Here is a 19,835-nt window from a genome sequence, read left to right as displayed (position 1 = left end):
TGGGATAAGTGTGGTATTTACGCTGATTAACTGTGTTTCTATATTTCTAATACACCTGTGCCAGGTGAGTTAGCATAGCCATCACACAGTGTTAAGTCAGCTATTTGCTTGGTTTGTTCTTTTCCATAATGTGCAGCACCATGCTCAGTGAGCATGTTAGCCATGTATTTTAATGCTATTGCTGTCTCACTACATCCACGTGAATCTAATGTGTCAGTATTCATGTGCTTTCAGAAATTGAGTATCTGATCTCCAATTAGATGTAAGGGTATATGTCTATTTTTGCTACCAGCCCTGCAACCTTTACATCATAGTGATGTGAATAACACAAACATGACCCATCTAAAAGATTGCTGCTACAAGGTTCACGTACTTAATGAAACCTTGGCTCCTATTCTCTAGGCATGCAGTTTACCACATTCAATTGCCTGTTGAATGGGGGACCGGGGATGAATATGGTGGCATAGGCTATTGTTCAAGAGGAAACATGAAGAATAATGCATATCTGAAATCATGCTCCTCGTACAAGTGGCATTCTGTTTGGGAAGTGGAAAAACCACCTCATTCCATGTAAAATCCACAGTCCTGAATTCTTCTTTTTGTGGGTATCTACAAAAATTCTCTTAAACACATGTTCTTTCATAACAGCCAAGTAGTTAGAACACTCAGGAAAAGAGAAACACAAGAAAGGGACCTTAACAGCATTCATATTTAGACTTTTAAGTATGACTAAGATATGAGACCAGTCACCTTAAGCTTCCTATATAATTATTGCAAAAAGGCAAGCTCCTCCAGGGGATTATGCAGAGCAGGAATTTAACTTTGAAAGACAAGTAAATTACATACCTAAAGTTAGGAGGATTGAATAACCCTGAGTAACCTTGAATAGCGGATGCAATTGCTTGGTTTGAAGAGTTCCTAGTCAACAGTCTGTCAAGTGTTTAATGTGAACCCAAGGCTTCCTCCAGCTCCTTAAATAAAAAATATTCAAGTCAGAGGTGGAAGAGTACCAGTGGAGTTCATAGAACTATGCGACATGAGAATACTTCTGAGACCTAGGCTCTTAAAGGAGATCAGAAACTATGACAATGTGGCACAGAAGCATCTCAGTCTATAAGCATTATAGCCAAATTAACAATGTCATTGAAGGCAGAGTTGCGGTAGGTGAAGAGGGAGGTCATCAAGATCTCAGGAACTTGAATCATGAGAGTTACACAGGTTTAGGTCAGTGCTGCATTTACAGTTTTGGGATAGGATTCCTTTCCTAGAGATTCTTGATTAAAAAGTTAAAGCAGTTGTAAATGTTGCTGGTTGTTAAGTTTATTTAAAACTACATTTTATTTCAGTAGTTTGGTGATTAAGAAATTTTTTCTGGAGACAAATACATTTTACATATTATATTACCTATATTCAAACCCCAAATCCTGCTTTGTTCTCTTTTTCCTCTGTCCTTTTTTTTTTGGCTGGTAAGTTTGAACTCCCCCCGCAGTTGTGACAAAGATTAGTTTTTAGTTAAGTTTAGTTAAAGCACTCAGCTAGGAAGTACTGTCTACACAGAGGTGATCAAAGTTCAGTTTCCTTGGCAGTGAAAATATTGCTACCATTAAATTAGTGGAGTCTAGAAGAGAGACAGGGTAGGAAGCAGAGCTGGTGCCTTGCAATAATTCATTATATTAATTTCAAGTCAATCTGTATTTTTTTTAATACAGTAACTATTAGGAAAGTCCACTATTGGTTCTAGTTACTAATCTTCCTGTATCCAGAGGTTGCCTATCTATAAGATAAAAATAATAGTATATTCAAATAATTTTTTTTTAAGTATTTTTCCTGCAGAGCTAAAATATGGTTGAATGTTCTTGAGATTTTGAGATACCCCTGTGTTATGGAATGAGGGATAATTAAGACCCTTCAAGAAATAGTGGGAAGCCTAAAACTCCATGGTTTTATGTGCTTCACTCTCTCAAACCAGAGTTAATTAACTTTCCACTTTTAATTTACTTTTCACACTTTTATTGGTTTTCAAAAATTATTCCTTCATGTTACTCTCTCATTTTATGTATACACACAATCTATATGTGTGTACAGATACAAACTCACTTATTTTCCTCTGCAGTGAAACATAATTTCCTGAACTGTATTTTTGTCTTTCTATCTTATGTTTCCATGGGATCCTAACCCATTATTTTAATATATATATCTGAAACAGATCAAGAGATACTCATTTGTGAGTTTCACTAACATGACATTAATCCCCTTTCCAGTTCATTAAAAAAGATGTTAACTACTGCAAGACTTAACATTGATTCCTTTCCATACTATTATTTGCTTCTTCCCATTCAATACAATGCCATTAACCACGAATATTCATTAACAGACCTTCAAAACACTTCTGTAATCCACATTTTGTGTGTGTTGTTTAGAATTAAATTTAGAATAAGAATATTTTACTTGTTTGGTTCTTTTTTATACAATACTGAAACTTGCCAAACATCAAAGCCTTTCACATATTACATTTGCTCTATCTTACAATATTTGTCCCCCTTAGATAGGATCAATTATACAAAAGATGACTGTATCAGATCACAGAATCACCGAATGGTTGAGGTTGGAAGAGAACTCTGGAGGTCCTTGTTGGGGAAGATGAAACAGGAAAGCCTTGGAAATATGATTGCCTGACAAAAGATTTTGGGAATATGAAAACTACAGGCAACATCGAAATGAAAGCCACTTTTGAAATACCAGGTCTTAGTTACTAAACAACTAGAAAACAATGGTATGGCCACTGAAGTAATCCCCTTTTGATTGAACAATACCCTCTGCTAGCAGGCAGGTCCAAGGGTCAGAGCAGACCCTACTAGCTCAGCAGAAGGGGTCCAAAGAGTAGTTTTTAGAAGTTAAGATGTAACACTCTATGGTAATATAAGAACTCTTATAGGCTGTATGTAAATGCTATAGGATTTGTATCTTGTATTAGATTGGTTAGTGACAATTAGAATATTCAGTACAGAAGATGATTTATTGTATTGTAATGAGGACTTCAGACATTCTCCTTCTCATTCTCTCTTCACTTCTACTTCAGACTTTCTCATACTTCTCTCTTCCACTTCTACTCTTGCTCTTACACCCTCTCTCTCTCTCTCACCCGTTCACTCTCTTGCTCTCTTGGGCCTGCTCAGAGCTGAGTCTAGCAGCTCTGAGCAGTGCCCCAATACCCACGCCCTTTACAATAAACCGACTGTGTCCTGAGACCTGCCTATAGAGATCTCTCGTCTCCATCCGTTACCGTCTACGTCCGGCCGTCCCGACTGGACCCCAGAACCCCCGAAACCTACAGGTCCTCATGTTCAACTCCCCTGCTCAAGAAAGGCCAGCTAGGGCAGGTTGTCCAAGAACACGTAGAGATAGTTTCTTAGTATCTGCAAGGATGGAGACTCCACAATTTCTCTGGGCAATTTGTGCCAGTACTCAGTCAGTGCACAGTAAAAATTGTTTCCCTACATTCAGGTAAAATCTCCAATGTATCAATTTGTGCTGTCTCTGGACACCACTGAAAAGAACCTGGCTCCATCTATACCTCACCTGAGATATTTAGATACATTGACAAGATCCCTCCTGGGCCTTCTCTAATGTAGGCTGAACAGTCCCAGATCTCTCTGCTTTTCCTCATATGAGAGATGCTCCAGTGTCTTCACCATCTTAATGACCCTTCAGTGGACTCTTTCTAATATGTCCATAACTCTCTTGCACTGGGTACCCCAGTACTGAAACCCTACTCTAGTTGCAGTCTCACCAGTATTGAATAAAGGGGAAGGACCATTCCCCTCCACTTGCTGGCAACACTCGTCCTAATGTAGCTGAGGATACTGTTAACCTTCCTTTGCCAGAAGGACATATTGCTAGCTCACATTCAGCTTGGTTGTCACCAAGGATTCCCAGGCCCTTCTCTGCAAAGCTCCTTCCCATTCTGTCAGCCTCACCTTGTACTAGTGCATAGGATTATTTCTCCAGCCTGCTGAGGTCCCCTCTGGATGGCAATACAACCTTCTGGCTATATTGGCCACTCCTTGCAGCAAGCCTGTTGAGAGTTGTCCTCGTTCCGGCTAGGACAGTAGCCAGAGGGGTCATGGCTAGAATGAGGAGGTTATTCTCTACCACCTTACATCACTGCCGGGGACAGAGAAGGGGAAGGGCTCTCTTCCAGTTCAGGGGAGTGTGTTGGAGGGAGTGGTTGGGTATTGTCAGGCTCTGCTGTGAGCTTTTGCATGTGAATCACTCGCCTCTCTTTTTTGTACACTTTTGTTATTATTATTGCTGCTGTTACTTGTTTTATTTCATTGCCATTTCCAGTAAATTGTTCTTATCTCAACCTGTGATCTTAACTTTTGTGCCTCCAGTTCTCCTCTCCAGCCTGCCGAACAGGGAGAAGAGGTGGGGGTGAGTGGGCTCATGGTCTGGAGCGCTTTCAGGGGGAACACTAAACTGGAGAATACCATTTCTAAACCATGACAAGGGTACACTCTATTCCCTGATCCATATTCTTAATGATGTTGTTGAACAATGTTGGTACCAGTATTACCCTGTGGGGTACAGAACTAGCTGCTGGCCTCCAAGTAGACTTTGCACCACTGATCACCACCCTCTGAGCCCAGTCATTCAGTCATTTTCCAGTACCTCACTGACTGCTCATCCAGCTTCCAATTCTCTTGTCTTTTCTATGAGGATGGTGAGGAAGACAGTTTCAAAAGCCTTGCTGAAGTCTTAGAGCTGTCTGCTTCTCCCCCCTTATCTACCAAGCCAGTCAGTATGCCAAAGAAGTTTATCACATTGAAGAAGTACTACTCCTTTGTGAACCCAGTGGATAAAAGCAAAACCAGCTCCTTCATCTAGTATTGGCTGGAAGATTGAAGCTGAAGCCAGGAAAATTTGAAATTCAAGCATGTGTAAAAGGAGGTGATCAGTTACTGCAACATAATACCAAGCATACAAGGTCCGTGTTCCAGTGTGTCAGTACCTAAGGGTAATGGACACCTATCTACAAAATATATGGTATCCAGAAGTAAATGAGTGACACTGAAGACAGATAATGTACTTTGGTTGAAACAAGATGCTCTGGTCACTTCTGAAGATTTGAGAATAAGTGAAAATGTCTGCTAGGAGAACTCATAATACTGTATTAGCAGTTCTGACTAAATGATCTCAGAATCATTTGAAAGAGCAATTTATAAATGTAACAATGGCTAGATTTTCAGAAGAATGTCAATCTGCTCCTGCAAAAATGCAGGGAACTATTCTTTACTAGAAAGACAGTCCACTTTTAAATGCAATCTCACCTCCTTACTGAGTCAAGCTATATCGACAGTGCCTGTCTTTTCATGTCTAGACATCTGCTTATGCTCATTGCTTTGATGACAACTTATTCTATATGTTTACTGTCTCAAAGAAATTGCACTGCCTGAAACTGGAATTTCTTCAGCTTTCAGTGCTTCAGATTGTGTCTGCACTCTTATTTTGAGCCTAAATACCCCACTCCTTGCTTCTAACCTGTGAACTGTTTGAAATTCAAAAGACCAGTTGTGCTCTAACTTTTCAGTTTTGATGTTTGATATCATTTTTCCCTGCATGTTTCTTGCACCTATTTCAGCTATAGGACACTGCAGATAGAGGAATCTCTCTGACAGCACTTCCCTTCTGTCTGCACTGCCTTTCTCTCTTGCCCTCCTTTGTTCCTTGTTTATTCCCTGGCTTCTCAGCTCTCTTTCCTTTACTTGTGGCCTCTGTGTACTAGGCCTCTCCCCATCATTTCTTGGTTTACTCCCTCCTTTGAAATGGGGGAATGGGAGGCTGGAAAGGTGTGTGTTTCAGAGCAGAGCAGCGGTGAGGCTGCAAATCCTCCTCTTGCCTGCTGAGCAGCAGCTGGTGCCTCAGGAGGAGCTGCTTGGACAGGACAGCAAGAGGACCTGACCCTCTTGCCACTTGCACTTGTTTTGCCCAGGTGCCTTGATCTCTGTGAATAAACATCTGGGGCCAAGAGGGAGAAGGATCCAGGAGAGGCAGCCCTCAGTTTGACTGGATACACTGGGGCAGTCTGAAAACAGCAGTGTGTCTCCTGGTTACACCACTGCCCTTGTCCTCACCTTTCTCTGTTGGCTGTACTTTCAAGCAGGGCAGTCCAGGAGTCGATAAAACCCTGCTCTCCCCTTCCTTCTCCCTCAACAAGCCAAACAAACTTGCCTACTGAGTTTGCTTATAAGTCAACCATTTTGGGATTTGCATTTGTTTATGCAGTGACAACAAAGATGTAAAGTGAGCCACTGTTCTAAAAAGGCTTCCATGAAAGTTTCTCAGCATTGTTTGATGCCCTGGAGAGGTTTCTGGTGCTAACATGACTCCAGCTCTCTGAGTAATGCTTTTCTTAACAATATTGCCAAGTGTTAATTAAAAAAGAAATGAGAGGTAGTTCTTTGACCTGATTGTAGTTCTGCATTAGAACTGTGCTTGCCAAGTGATTTTGAATTTTAAAGAAAAAAGAAAAGGATAATTCCTCTTGTGTTTTAAAAGCACATTGCAATTTTATATATTGTGTATCATGCCACAAAAATGTCTTGAAAGGCAAAAAGAAAGAAAAGGACAGATATAACCCCTATGCCAACGAATAGTTTTCACTGGACATTAATTTGTGGACATTAACCCCTTTTAACTGACCTTTAGACATATGATTAGACCAACAGTAAGCTCTGCTGACCAGCACATATATAATTAGCAAATAGCAAGGTGAGGTAGGGCTGGTTTAATCTCATTTCATCCCTGAGACTTTATCACCATTTGGCCTAGTTCCCTTTATCCAGAGATAACAGCTTTATTTGGCCGTGAATTAAAGTACCAAGTAGCTTTGCATTGTAATATAGGTCAAACAAAACCAGCACATTTGGTGTTGGGCTGCTTGACAAGCAAAATTCTTGGAGATTGTTGGGGGTGGGAATAAAACAGTTGCAAAGGGCTGTAGAAGATTTTCAGTCTTTCAATAGTGCAAAAAATGTCAAAGATTTTAGTTGGAGCCAGTCAGCAGGTCCAATGGCAGATCATTGTGCCATCGAGCTGGAAATCGAAATTTAAATTCCAAACCAGCTGGCAAAGGCTTGGAGCAATGTGATGACTGGGAAGATTTGGCCTCTGTCCAGGAGATTTTCCCTCATGATAATTTTAAATAAAGTCTCCTATTTGACTCAGGAGTAAAAATCTGGATGAGAAGGAAAGTGAGCCTTGTTTCAACTCCTTCAGTTTCCACATGAGTAATAGCACTGGTAAGACTCATGTGAAGAAAGAGGATTATATCAGAGATTGTGTCCCCCTACTCAGTTGATCTTTTCAATAAAAACTGTTTTCTCACCTAAAAAATAATCTAACCATTAGGTTATTAGATCCTTACTGGTCATCCTGATTTGCCACTCAACATATTCAGTAAACAGCCCAGAACTGATTGAATAACTTCTGTGATTTTCAAGATTTATAAAATCATCTCTACCCGTGGGGTATAACTGCATTAACTCATTTGATGCCACACTAGGTTATTTCAGCATATGCTCAATCACATGAAACTAAAAATATCCCAGTGACTCATAAAGCACTTAGCAGGCTTTATTAGAAATTTTTGCTATATCAATTCTCTAATAGTGGATGGGTGCAGGTATTATTCATGAGAAGTAGATAAGGTACGGTACTACAACTCCCACTCTTACAAGTTTTGCAGCCTCTATTGCACCAGTGACTGTCTGTACTCACTAATCTGTCCCAGACAAGTGTGTTGCAAGTTTTGTTCAGGTTTTCTAAATTCATATTTCACTGTGTACACACTGATCTGAAGAGGTGTGTCAAAAAATTAGGAAAAGAGGAACTGTAGGTAAAGTAGGTTTGGAGGACTTTTATTTTTAATTTGATTATTAGCATAAATAAAATTACATTTCTTTCTGGTGTGGGGAGAGAGAGAAAGGGAAATAATAGTCCATCTTTGATCTGTTGCTGGGACAATCTCATTCTTGGGACTTTTACAAATGACCATTAAATAGAACTATCTCTTGCCCAATGGGAAAGCACACTGTGCCTCTCCTCAGAAAAGTTTTTGGAAAGAAATCTTCAGCTTGATAAGCAATGGGTTGATTGCTGACACAGAGCTTTGCTAGGGAGACTGGATCCTGGATATATGATTCTTTGGAATTAGTCCTTTACTGACTGTCATCCAGAAAACTACCTTGTGGCCTTAGTTGGAGGGGATGCAGTGGACCCTTCAGTCTTGAACACCTTTTGACACTCAATGCTTCATGTGTGTATGTGGACACCAAGCATAAAAGTGGGGTTAAATTACAAGCACAAGACATATTGGTGATTCTGAGGTCATGTGGGTAAACACTTTCCATATATCCACATGCCCTAAAGAAAGCAGTATCAGCTTCCTAAATTTTATTTGGACAGCTAAATAGTCACAACTCTGCTGTGTTTGCACAAACACAATTGATTATATGGATGGAGATTTAGCGGGGCAGGAGGTGGTCTCTAACTCCACTGAAGTAGCTGTGCAATGGAGTAGACAATGTTCTTCAATTATGCCATGTGTTGTATGGAGGCGGCTCGTGGTTGCATTGAAACTCCTTCAGACTAATTTAACAGAAAAAAAAGGGGGCAGAACTTAAAGCTTCATGCATCTATGCATGCTTTTAATAGAGAACTAGGCTACAAAAACTGACAGAACAGGAACAACAGAAACAAATTTAGGATGGAACTTTAATTTGTACTCACACTCCTTAGGCCGCAAAATCGGAAAACAGTAGTTGTGAAGTGCACCCTAGTCAGACAGGAGTAATAATGCCATTTTTGGAATTCAAGGAAGCTTAGTTATTTTGATTTATTTTCCTATTTCAAGAAATGAGGATATTTAATTTTGCCAAGCCTGATATATTAGCGACCTCTGATATTGTAGTGTAATCGTTGCTCCCATAGATATTAATAAAAACCTTTTTTTGAATATATGAAGATATTTTAAATTATTCTGTCAGGAATCTAAATATACCCTAATGCCAATAAAGAACATATTCTTTCAGATTTTACTTCTATTATTTTTCCTGAAATTTGGGGAGCAAATGAGTGTGTAAGAAGCTTAGTGCCTATTAGCTGCTGAGAAGATATTAATGATTTTATCACTAGATTTCAGAATTATGTTCTTCAATCTGAATAAGCAGATAGATTTAGGTAGATAGTTTTGATACCACACACATAATCCCAGGAGTTTAGCTTCTTACATTGCCATGTGCAAACGTAGTATAAATGCCACTCATCAAACAGCACATGTTTAGAAAGATGACACATGCACATGGTAGTGACAGATCTTAATGGGGTTCTTTTTCCACAAAGTAGCACATTTCTGGTTTATATGAAAATGTCATGTAGATAAACTTAAGATTTTGAAATGCTCAGTGACCAAAGAGAACTATGTCAGACTTGCCTTAAAGAACTAAGAAATATGTCTGATAATCTGAATTTCTATGTACTTCCTCTTGGAGTCTATCAGATAGTGAATGGAACTTCTGCAACAACTCAAAAGTAAAATCTGAAATATGGCTTTAAGAAGAAACATCAACATAACAAGATTAATTACATAAATATATCATCATCATGAAAAGAAAGACTTGACACTTCCAAACACATCTCCAACTTTTAAGTTAAAAACATTTTGGTCAAATTTTTCTCTCTCCCTTTGCTAACATTCAGGTAAACAAATGACATTTCCATGAATCGTTCCAAGAAAATAATATCAGGCTTACAGATTTTAATCATAGAAAAAAAAAATATTCATGACATGAGAACTGCCTAAATTTAGAATGGGGTTCAACTTCCAGACTAAGATAATGGAGCTAATCCATACACATCATGGCTCGCTGGAGATGCCTTACAGCTTCACACTGCATTTCCAACTTCTACTCCTGTTAGTCTTTTAAGAACCAGATCATGAAGCTAGTTCTTGAAATCTTTTGTAAAATGATACAGCCTTTAAAATGCACAAGTTTTTAAGATTGCTTATATAGAAAAAGTTGACTACTTCTGTTTATCCTTCATATATACAGAATTGGTGAGTTATAAGTAAGCTTTAGCCTCCGTTTTGCACAACATGAGAGCAAGACAGGGATGTAACATGTCTACCCTTCTGAATCCACAGTTTGGTCCTGTAAATCTGCTCAGGGTGCAGATGTGGAGCTTCACACTTTAGTGCACAGTGTGGTCACCACTCTGCAGGGACACAAGCCCCACCCAGCGAGACACTGTGGTGTCCATGGTCTGCTTCCTGCCTCAGTTCCTTGATCCTAAAACTGATGCTCTGAACTGTCTCCAAAATAAGGTTGGGTCTCATTAGTGCAATTTATATCTACCTTTCTTTTTCACAGAAAATGTATGTTATGCATACAGATTTATTTGCTATGATTCACCCTCCAAACAGCATGAGTTTCTACACAATTATTCAGATGACTGAATAAAAGCTTACTTTTATTAGGAAATAAATATCCTTTTACTTCAGTCAGGACATGAGAGGGAAAAGGTAAAGTTATATGACATAAAATGAGTACACCCATATGATGAGAAATTTAGAAATGATACTGAGAGCAAGAAAGTGCAAAATAGGCCTTGTAATGAAACGCATAAGTAACTGGATAAGCTAAGGTTCATAAAGTCTAGATTTCTAGAAATTTGCATGCCTTATTTTTGGTGCTCAACTACCAAATCTTGAATTGGGCCCTGGAAAATATTTATTTTTTCAAAACTCTGTGCAAAATAATATTTACAGTATTTCTTTAATTCTGTAATACCCCAAATTGTCCCTAAACACTAAGGCTTCACAGATGGCCAAACTGTGCTCACACTACTCATATATTGTGGCTGCAGGATGTCACTATGGGATTCCTAGATTTCTACACATATTTCTGCAGATAGCTTAACTCGTCAGGGAGTTCAAAGTAGAACCAAAAATAAAAGTTTGGTTTATTTTTTCTTCTAAGAAATCTCATAAAAACATCACAAAACAAAGAGAATCTTAGAGTTTTGAATTCAGAGTCTTAGAGGAAGGAAAATGATTTTACATATATGGTCATGTCAAATCTAGGGTAAACTGTCATTGTTGAGTGACTCTCCCTAGCAGCATTAATTTGACTCAGAACTATGAGTGACTCTGTTATTCATTCTACTCATATGTCTATCCAGAAAAAATGAAAAAAGGAAAAAAATAAATAAAGAAAAAGATTAAAGAATAATATGGTGCATAAACAAGGCAATCATCTTTGCAGAAAAGAAGATAGTTGTTGATCTGAGTCAACAATATTGCTCATTTTTTCCAGGTAAACCTTTACCAATTGCCATCTCTTTGATTATAAAGTTCACTAATTCCAACACCACTCTTGGCTGTGCTTCGCTCTGCAATATGTCAAATCATTTGAAGATGTTCAGCAAAGATAATTAGCAGGTGACCTTTAAAGTTGTCTCTAAAACTGTTCTAATTTATTTTAACAGAAAAAAAGTAATAGTGAATGTATAAGATATCCAGGCATCAAACCCAGTCATCTAAAGTAAATTCCAGTTCACCTTTAAGTATCAAAAGATTTAAGCCTATATACAGCTTGGATTTACTAATATTTAGAGAAATAATATAGTTTATCAAATCCTGTCTGAAGTTACAAATCACATAATACAATGTTTGCCTTCTAAATGTCATATTGAAGGAAGCTTCTCTGGTGGGTGAGAGAACAGTATGATGGTTAAACCCATTTTCTTAAGAATCCTCGAGAACCAAGATAGAAAAAGTGGTGCAGCAGATTAATTCTCATGTTTAAAGCACACATTTTTGTAAATGAGTGTTTGCCTTCCTTTTAATCACAATTTTTGACATGAATAAATGTCCTGAAGAATTATTTATGTGGATTGCACTGCACATGTTCTCTTCATTATTTAAGATCCGCAACATGCTGAGGAAAATAAATTTGCCTTGAATATCTGTTTTTCAGTAAGTGTTTGATTTTATATATTTTTCACTTCAGCAAATTGTGCTAAAACTACAAAAGTAATGTAATAATCAGCAGTTTCTGTTAAAAATAAAAAATTTTAAAAATCCATGCAGTCTTCTTCTTTTCTTTTCATACATGTTGAAATAGCCATCATACAAATATAAATACTCAAAGACATGAACTTGTTTTTATAAACCCTAAACAGCCCAGCAAACAGTTATATTTATTATGCCTACGTCTTAACTATTAAAGACCCCAAATGAGTTTGAATGTCTTAGGCTGAAAAACATAATTTTTCGTGTAAGACTGTTTGCGTACTTTAAAACTAGGGAAGACACAGGATGTTGTAAATCAGCACAGTGTTTGCTAATAAAGTTGTTTTTATAAAGGTAGGTCCTGTACCAGAGTAGAACAAAGAAAATTAAATTGTCTATGACCCTTATTAATGCCACTTGGATCTAATATCTTCTGCTTTTTTTGCACTTACCTGGATCTCAGATAAGAAGATGAAGCAGTTTTGTATAGTTGTGACACAAAAAAGTAGATAACTATTCTAATCTGCTCTGACTGCTGCTAAAGTCACACTACTTGTGTATGTAGCCAGAAGCAGCAAGCACCTTTGTTGGGTTTTGATTCCTTCAACCTTCATTCTGAAAGACAGATTAAAACATGATAGAAATATTATTTGTGTATGATGTGAAGTACTTGCTTCACCAACACTGGAAGTCCTGCTAATTTGTGGAAAATATGAACATATACTCATTTATGAGAATAGCCATAGCTGTCTGAGATTTCTTGCCAACTATAGATAAATGTAGATAATTAATATAACTCTTTCCAGATGATGATGATCATGATCATGATCATGATTCTCTGTGATATCTTGGCCTCCATGACATGCAATAGATAGAACCATCTATCACTATTATTTTTTATCAAGTTATCATCCTTCCTTATTGATCTGTTTGATAGGAGACATCCAGGAAAACAAATTTCCTGGCCCTACTAGGAAATTACTACTAATTATTGCAACTAATAATGTACTAGTTGAGAGTGCAATATAGCTAAACACTAACAAGGTTTCTGCTGGGATGTCTTCAACAGTTGTGTTTACTTTAAATACTGGGCTTTAGTAAATATGTAAGAAAATGTGTTGTACATAGAGCCGACGTTTGGGTGTTTAATATTCGCTAAATTGTACTTACCACTTTACTGTCTTAGCTGGATGGTTTGATGTAACATAAACTTCTGCAAAATAAGAAAAATTATTTCAACACAGTGCTCTAAGATTTGGGTAAAATGTATTCAAATGTTTATTACTTAGACCAATCCTCCCACTACGCCAGTGATGTCACCTTTAATTTCCTTTCGGAGAACCAACATTTCTGGTTCACAAAGTGCCAAAGACATTCTCAGTCCTAAATGAGTTCTAAAATACATGAGACCAATGTAAGCAGTAAAAATAATACCTGTAAAAACAAATGAGAAGGATTTTAATGAAAACCTCTGCATACATTTCAGCATCTAAGAGCCTTCCTAGGAATTAAATTTGCAAAACAAATTCTCTATACTCAGTTTTCAGAAGAGTTAATTATCAACTGGGAGACCAATGTCTCGCCACATGCAAAATGCTAGGAAAGTTAGAAAACAATATTTATATTTTAGATTAAATATCATAGCTCATTATAATGTGGCTATATTCTGTGGAAGTAACAATTTGCAGTGCTCTTTTTCAGCTATATAAATATCAGCTGCCTTTTGCAGTTTTGGTCTTTTTCTGTTTAACAAAAAGAACAAATTTTATCACAGCAGTTCAGAAAGATATTTGTATTTTACTTCATGCTGTATATTCTCAACTTAAGACCTCAAGAATAGTAGTGCCAACTCAAACCTGGAGGGCTGTTTAGTATAGGGTCTTGTATCTACAAGTGAGTCTAATAATGGATACTGAAGAAAAAATACAAAACAGCAGAAGTACACAGAATGAGACTATTCCTTTTATACTCCAGACATCAATGGTTTAAGAGCTTCCTGAGCTGGTTATTGCCTGCAGGCCATCATCTTAACTGACACCAGTGGACCTCTTACCTTGAATTTGTTTAATTTTTTTTCTGAATCTTCTGGTATTTTTCACCTTATCACCTTATTTTTCACCTCATTCTGTGGCAAGAAAAATCATAATTTCATTATAAATTGAATGAGAAAAAATATTAATTGTATTAAAATTTTCATCATTGTGGTATTTTTGGATACACTTAATACTGAATGGAAAATGGTGAATACTTGTTTCCTATTCATTCTTTCATTTTATAGCCTCAGTCATCTTTTTACTAAGTAGAAAAGCTCTAGTTTGACTTCCATTCATAGGAAAGCTTCTCATATATTTCTAAAGAGGTTGGTTATTTTTAGTTAAGAAAATTGCTTGTCAAAATAATTTCAGCCTGACTTCCTAAGAGTTTGCATTTAACTTGTTTCTTCTTCTGTCATTACTTTTTTAATACTGACACAATTTATAATTTCTAAACAGTGTTCTTTTTGGTATTATCTATTAGAGTGCCAATGAAGTCCATCAATCTATGTATTTGTTTCTTTACATTTTGGTAAAAATTGTGTTTTGATTTTTTTTCAGTCAGGGATAAGCATGAACACTGAACTGATGTGATAATTGTAAGCAGCCTAAGTTTCAGCTGCTACTTAGAATGTCTTCATAATTAGCATTCTCATTTTAATCTCATTGCTTTACTTGAAGGTAGACAATGCAGTGTGCATTTTTATACGTCTCCTTTGATCCAACCAAGATGATGAATTTTACACTTTACACTCACTATGAGAAAATGGTTCTTTAACAGCTACATATAGAACTGCACTGCCTAGAATAAGATCAAAGATTACTTCTGTTCTTACATGCTTTCTAAGTATTTTCTCCAAGTAAATGATTTTTGTTTTTTCAAATCATAGTCTCTGCCCTATACCACTTAATTATATTTATCTTGTTTACTTGGGTAAATGACCAACTTAAAGAACCTAATTTACTATTTCTATTTCTTTACAGCTTCACTAAGCCCCCTTGACATTCTGAAGTCATAACTACTTTATGAATCAAATTGTTGGCTTTTTAAATCTATGAACACTTCCTATTTGGGCATGGAAGTTCAATTGATCTAAACTGGAGGGTACAATTTGACAGTATAAACCTTTTTACTTTAATTAAATTATCCTCTTTTTTTAGTATATATTGTTCACTAGAATGATGTAAAAAAAGGATATAAATGTTCACGTCAACTGACCTACAAGGTATATGAGCTTCCCCTGTCAGAGCAATCCCAGCCTGGATCACAGCATGCATAATTAACTTGAAGGTCATCTTTCTGAGGTATCTCCACACAAAGCTGCCTTCTGGCATTTAAGGAACCTGGAAAGAGTAGGTCTGATGCCATGCTTCTCCACTCAATGAAATTCCCATGGGAGGGGGTTCAAAGGCCAGGGCAAGTAGAAGTAGCTCTTCAGCCATGATGTCTGGGAGAAAATGTACAAATTGCTGTGTCTTTAAAACACTAACCATGACACACTGACTACCCATGTGGTATAACAAGGGTTTTGACTCTTTGCTCCTGTCTTTATTTAATAAATTGCAAAATAATATAATTAGGCTATAAAAAGATCAAAGATATACTTTTGATATTTCACATAATTCTTTGGAATACCTTTACAGACAAGGGGTCCAAAGATATTTTCTCTGTGCATATGGAAAAGTAAACCTTATTCTGTCTTACAATCTATATTAAAATTTTACGAAATCCACGAGAGTATTCTATGTTAAAAGGGTGCTTTACGGGGACAGAAAGAGGAATTTTCTGGTCATCGGGAGAAACAGAAATTAAAGTAGTTAACAGTTAATTATAATAATAATAGAAGTTAATAAATAGAAATAAAAAATTCAATAATAGAAATAGTTAATTTCTTCCTTTGCAATTTTTCAGACACATGGAGTGGATTCTACCATTCTTATTCTAGCCAATAATATGTTGCAGCAAAATGTTTTAAGAAAATGAAGGCAAAGAGATCTGCTTTCTGAGTGTTCTTCTCGTTGTTGTTATTATAATAATTATTATTGTTGTTGTTATTATTATTATTTGGATTAAGTCTTTTACAGTCTCTTATGAGTTTCTATATCAGTCCTGGACAGGCTAAAGCATATGAGTCGTGGTGCACACTCGATTTTCAAACTAATTTTTTAAATTGTTTGTTTAGTTTCTGTTCCTCATTGACTACATTTTGTTCATACTTTTGCAAAGCAGCAGCTGCCCAGTGTTGCAAGGCCTAATTTCAAAGCAGAGGCAAGCAGGCTGAGCACTGGAATGCTGGTGTGGCTTCTTGGTGCTCCAGCCAGAATTCTAACTATTTACTGACAGCTGAGGTGACTAGGAGTCCGCCCCACATAAAAGGGGTCTTCTCATATTTCTTAGAGAAGATAATTTAGTGTGTATGTGCACGTCTTTAATGATTCTCTTCTGAAAAAAAAGAGAACTTATGTTGGGTCAGACAGTGTGCAGACTGCACAAATGTATTATTTATGAGTAGTGCTCAGAATGGCATTCAGGAAACACACAGGCAAACATGTTCCAGACCCTTAGGAGCTTACATGTCTAATAGGAGACCTGACAAAACCAGTGGGAGCTGCAAACAATAGAGGGAGAAATGAAAAAACAGGCAAATGTAGCTTTCAAGATCAAAGGTAAATTAGATAGTTTATCATATGGGTTCTTCCAAAATAGTTCTTCACTCTGCTAAGTAATCCATTCCAAGCCAGCCGCATTTCTTCCTATAGCCAAAACCTTTGGAACTACTTTCACAAACATCTCAGGTTTTCAGTCTCTTACATGCACTAAGAGACTCCTCCCATACATGCCTTTCCCCACTCCCCACCCGACTCTGGACTTCACATCCCATGAAGATAAAATTTCTGTGCCTCTCCAGTTATACGAAGGGCTGTTATCCCATTAGTTAAAAAAGGAACACCACTCTGAAGAACATTCATACCTGATCTCAGTGAATTTGGACGTTCAAGGCCACATTAGATGGGACTTTAAGCCACCCGGTCTAGTTGCAGGTGTGAATGCCCATGGCAGGGGAGTTGGACTAGATGATCTTTAAAGTCTCTTTCAACTTCAGCCATTCTATTATTAAATATATGTAAAAAGATTACCTCAATTTTATTACAGAGTAATGAGGCTATGGCACTTAATTGCCATGATGAAGGTTCAGGAAGGCTGAACCTTCAAAGCTGTAATTTTCTACTAGAATTAATAGTACTTGTAAACATAACTTAAACTGAGCCTGACCATTTCAATGGTAAAATTGTATAGACTATTGGTAAACCTTAAAATGTGTAGACATGGTTTAGATCCAGTACAGTACAGAATACTGTTTTCATAATAAATAGTTAATATTTTATGGAAAATGATAAAACTATGTCTAATATGTGTCTTCAAATATTAGTGACCACTGAGAAGGCTTACAATATCATCAAAGCCCCATTAAGAACTTTGCAAGTAAAATTCAGTGTTCCTAAACTCCACAAAGCATCTGAAAATCAGGGACACTTCCCCTAGTAGTTTATCCACAGCTTCAAGAACTGGTTTCAAGGTACTGAAGAATTCAGCTACTAATTTCTATTAAAGGTAATTAAATAACAGCAACATCCAAAAACTGTTCTTCATCTTACCTTCACTTTTGGTGCAACACAAATAATTTATATTTTTTAAATTTAGGCCTCAATAAGCCTTCTATAGACATGCTTCAGACAAAATTGTGTTAAGTGCAGCTGTCTCTGCTACGTTTTCTGGGAAATACTGCAATTGAGAAAATGGCTATTGGTTTTGTGCTGGCAACTTATTGATCACACCTGTCTTATGAATCACTTGACACTATGGATTTTTGCTCAGAGCATTAAAGGAACAGCATCAAGCCCACTGTGCTCTGTATATACTGACAACACTCTCACATTCCAATTTATGTCCATGCTGGTAATGACCACAAGGAGAAAACAAAATCTTAAAAAGACAATTTTGAAGTAGGTGGCTTAAACAAAGGCAATTAGAAAATAATTTTAAAATGCCTAAAAATATGCAAATTTGTAGCCAGTGATTCAAAAAGAGAGAATGAGATGAGTGCCCAGAATGTGCAGAGTATTTTTAAACAGATAGCTTAAGACTGAAAACAAGTGAAAAAGAAACCAGTGTTACTAATGTATCCTCTTTTATTTCATCAGAAAAGCTTTAATTTTCAAAATCTTTTTCTTGGATATGTGTATGAATAGAAATAGTTGGATATGGATATCCACAGAGAAAAATGGGATGGAAATAGTTTGCATACGGATATAAAGAGTTTGCAGCTGTCTCAGCACTGAAGAATTGGACAGGTAGGCTCTTAATCCCCCTCTCCCAAGACTCAGGTCAGAAAAAACACTGAACCGAGTCTAATTTATGCTCTTGTATTCCTGCAAACACTCGACTGCCAAACATCACAGAAAGAAAGTCACTGGCTGCCCCATAGGTTCTGCTGCACCTGAGGTTCTCAAGGTAAGGACAGTGATATTCTAACTACAGTCTGAGCAGGTTTATGAGGGGGGACTTCCTTCACATTCTCCTCCATCTTCTCATTCAAACAACAGATCTTACAATTTAGCTTATAATTCATGCTGTAGAACAATACCATGTGTCAAACTTTTGTATTGTAGAAATTAGCTTAGGCCTTCCTTTTATGAAGCCACACTTTCAGTTGTTTATAACCTTACCCAATTTTGACTCTTTATGCTGAACATTGCAATGATGGGAAATTTTACCAAAACTATTCTAGTTATTTCTCACAACATCATTCAAGAAAGAAAGGGTTGCCAGTTTCTCCTAGGCAGTAAAGCAATATCTGTTTAGTTCAGGAGACGCAGCTGTGGAATTCGGGTAAAAGGAAGACAATATAAGATAAATTTTTCGTTGCAACCCTACTAATTGCTTGCTAAAGACCTATCAATACTTCTTTATTTCCAGAAAGAGAAGCAATGACCTCATATGTGGGAGACAGCCACTTTGTACTTTTGACATCTGTTCAAGAATATACTCTAAAGTACTCCACTTTGCATCTCTTGAATGTCTCACTTCATACAAACTTCCTTCTACTAACTCTCAGATCTGCCTGTGTGAACATGAAGGACTAAAATGAATGGGGAGAGGACTGTCAGCAACCAACCTATAGGAAACTATTGGTGCTTCTCCTGATATTTCATTTCGTCTGTCTCTTTGGTGTTTTTCCCTCCTGATCTAGAGAATCACCATGAAAAGTGTTAGACTCAAATTAAGAAAGACCAGATATGATCAAAAGAAAGGGAAGGATATTCAGCTACAGGGAGGGTGGTGGAGACTGATGGAGAAAGGGTGAGGCAGTTAAATCAATTGTGCAGAAATCTGAGTGATGGAAACAGAACAAGAAAAATATGTGGAAGCTTCAGAAGAAGATATCAGAAGGGAAATGGGATCATGCACAGAAGATGAAGTCAGAGCCAAATCAAAAAAGAAAAGCTCAGGAGCAGAGGTGTCTGGAAACCCCAGGGAACAAGGGTTCTATAGCATCTATAGGAGTTTGACATCCTCCTTCAGCAAGCCACCCAGCTAACAGAGTGGAGATGGGGTACGCAGCAAAGACCTGGAAATACGCTGGAAAATACTTTTTGGAACTGGAGAGCAACAGAATTAAGTTCACCAAGAATTTTACTTGGTTATATGAACATATTTGTTATGACTC

General features: G+C 37.2%; 1 long non-coding RNA gene across 1 annotated transcript; it reads right to left on the bottom strand.

Annotated features, from left to right (window-relative positions):
- Nucleotides 1-852: 852 nt before the first annotated feature.
- Nucleotides 853-13,494, bottom strand: LOC120411948. Its single transcript, XR_005604551.1, has 4 exons — nucleotides 13,394-13,494; nucleotides 13,244-13,286; nucleotides 12,526-12,688; nucleotides 853-971 (listed from the first exon to the last, which is right to left on the bottom strand). It is a non-coding gene; the product is annotated as an uncharacterized LOC120411948 (long non-coding RNA).
- Nucleotides 13,495-19,835: the final 6,341 nt, after the last annotated feature.

This window comes from Corvus cornix, chromosome 1A (assembly GCF_000738735.6).
Source record: "Corvus cornix cornix isolate S_Up_H32 chromosome 1A, ASM73873v5, whole genome shotgun sequence".
Classification (NCBI taxonomy): Eukaryota; Metazoa; Chordata; class Aves; order Passeriformes; family Corvidae; genus Corvus; species Corvus cornix.
The sequence above is the reverse complement of the archived record's forward strand: the minus strand, read 5'-3'. Positions and strand labels throughout refer to the sequence as shown.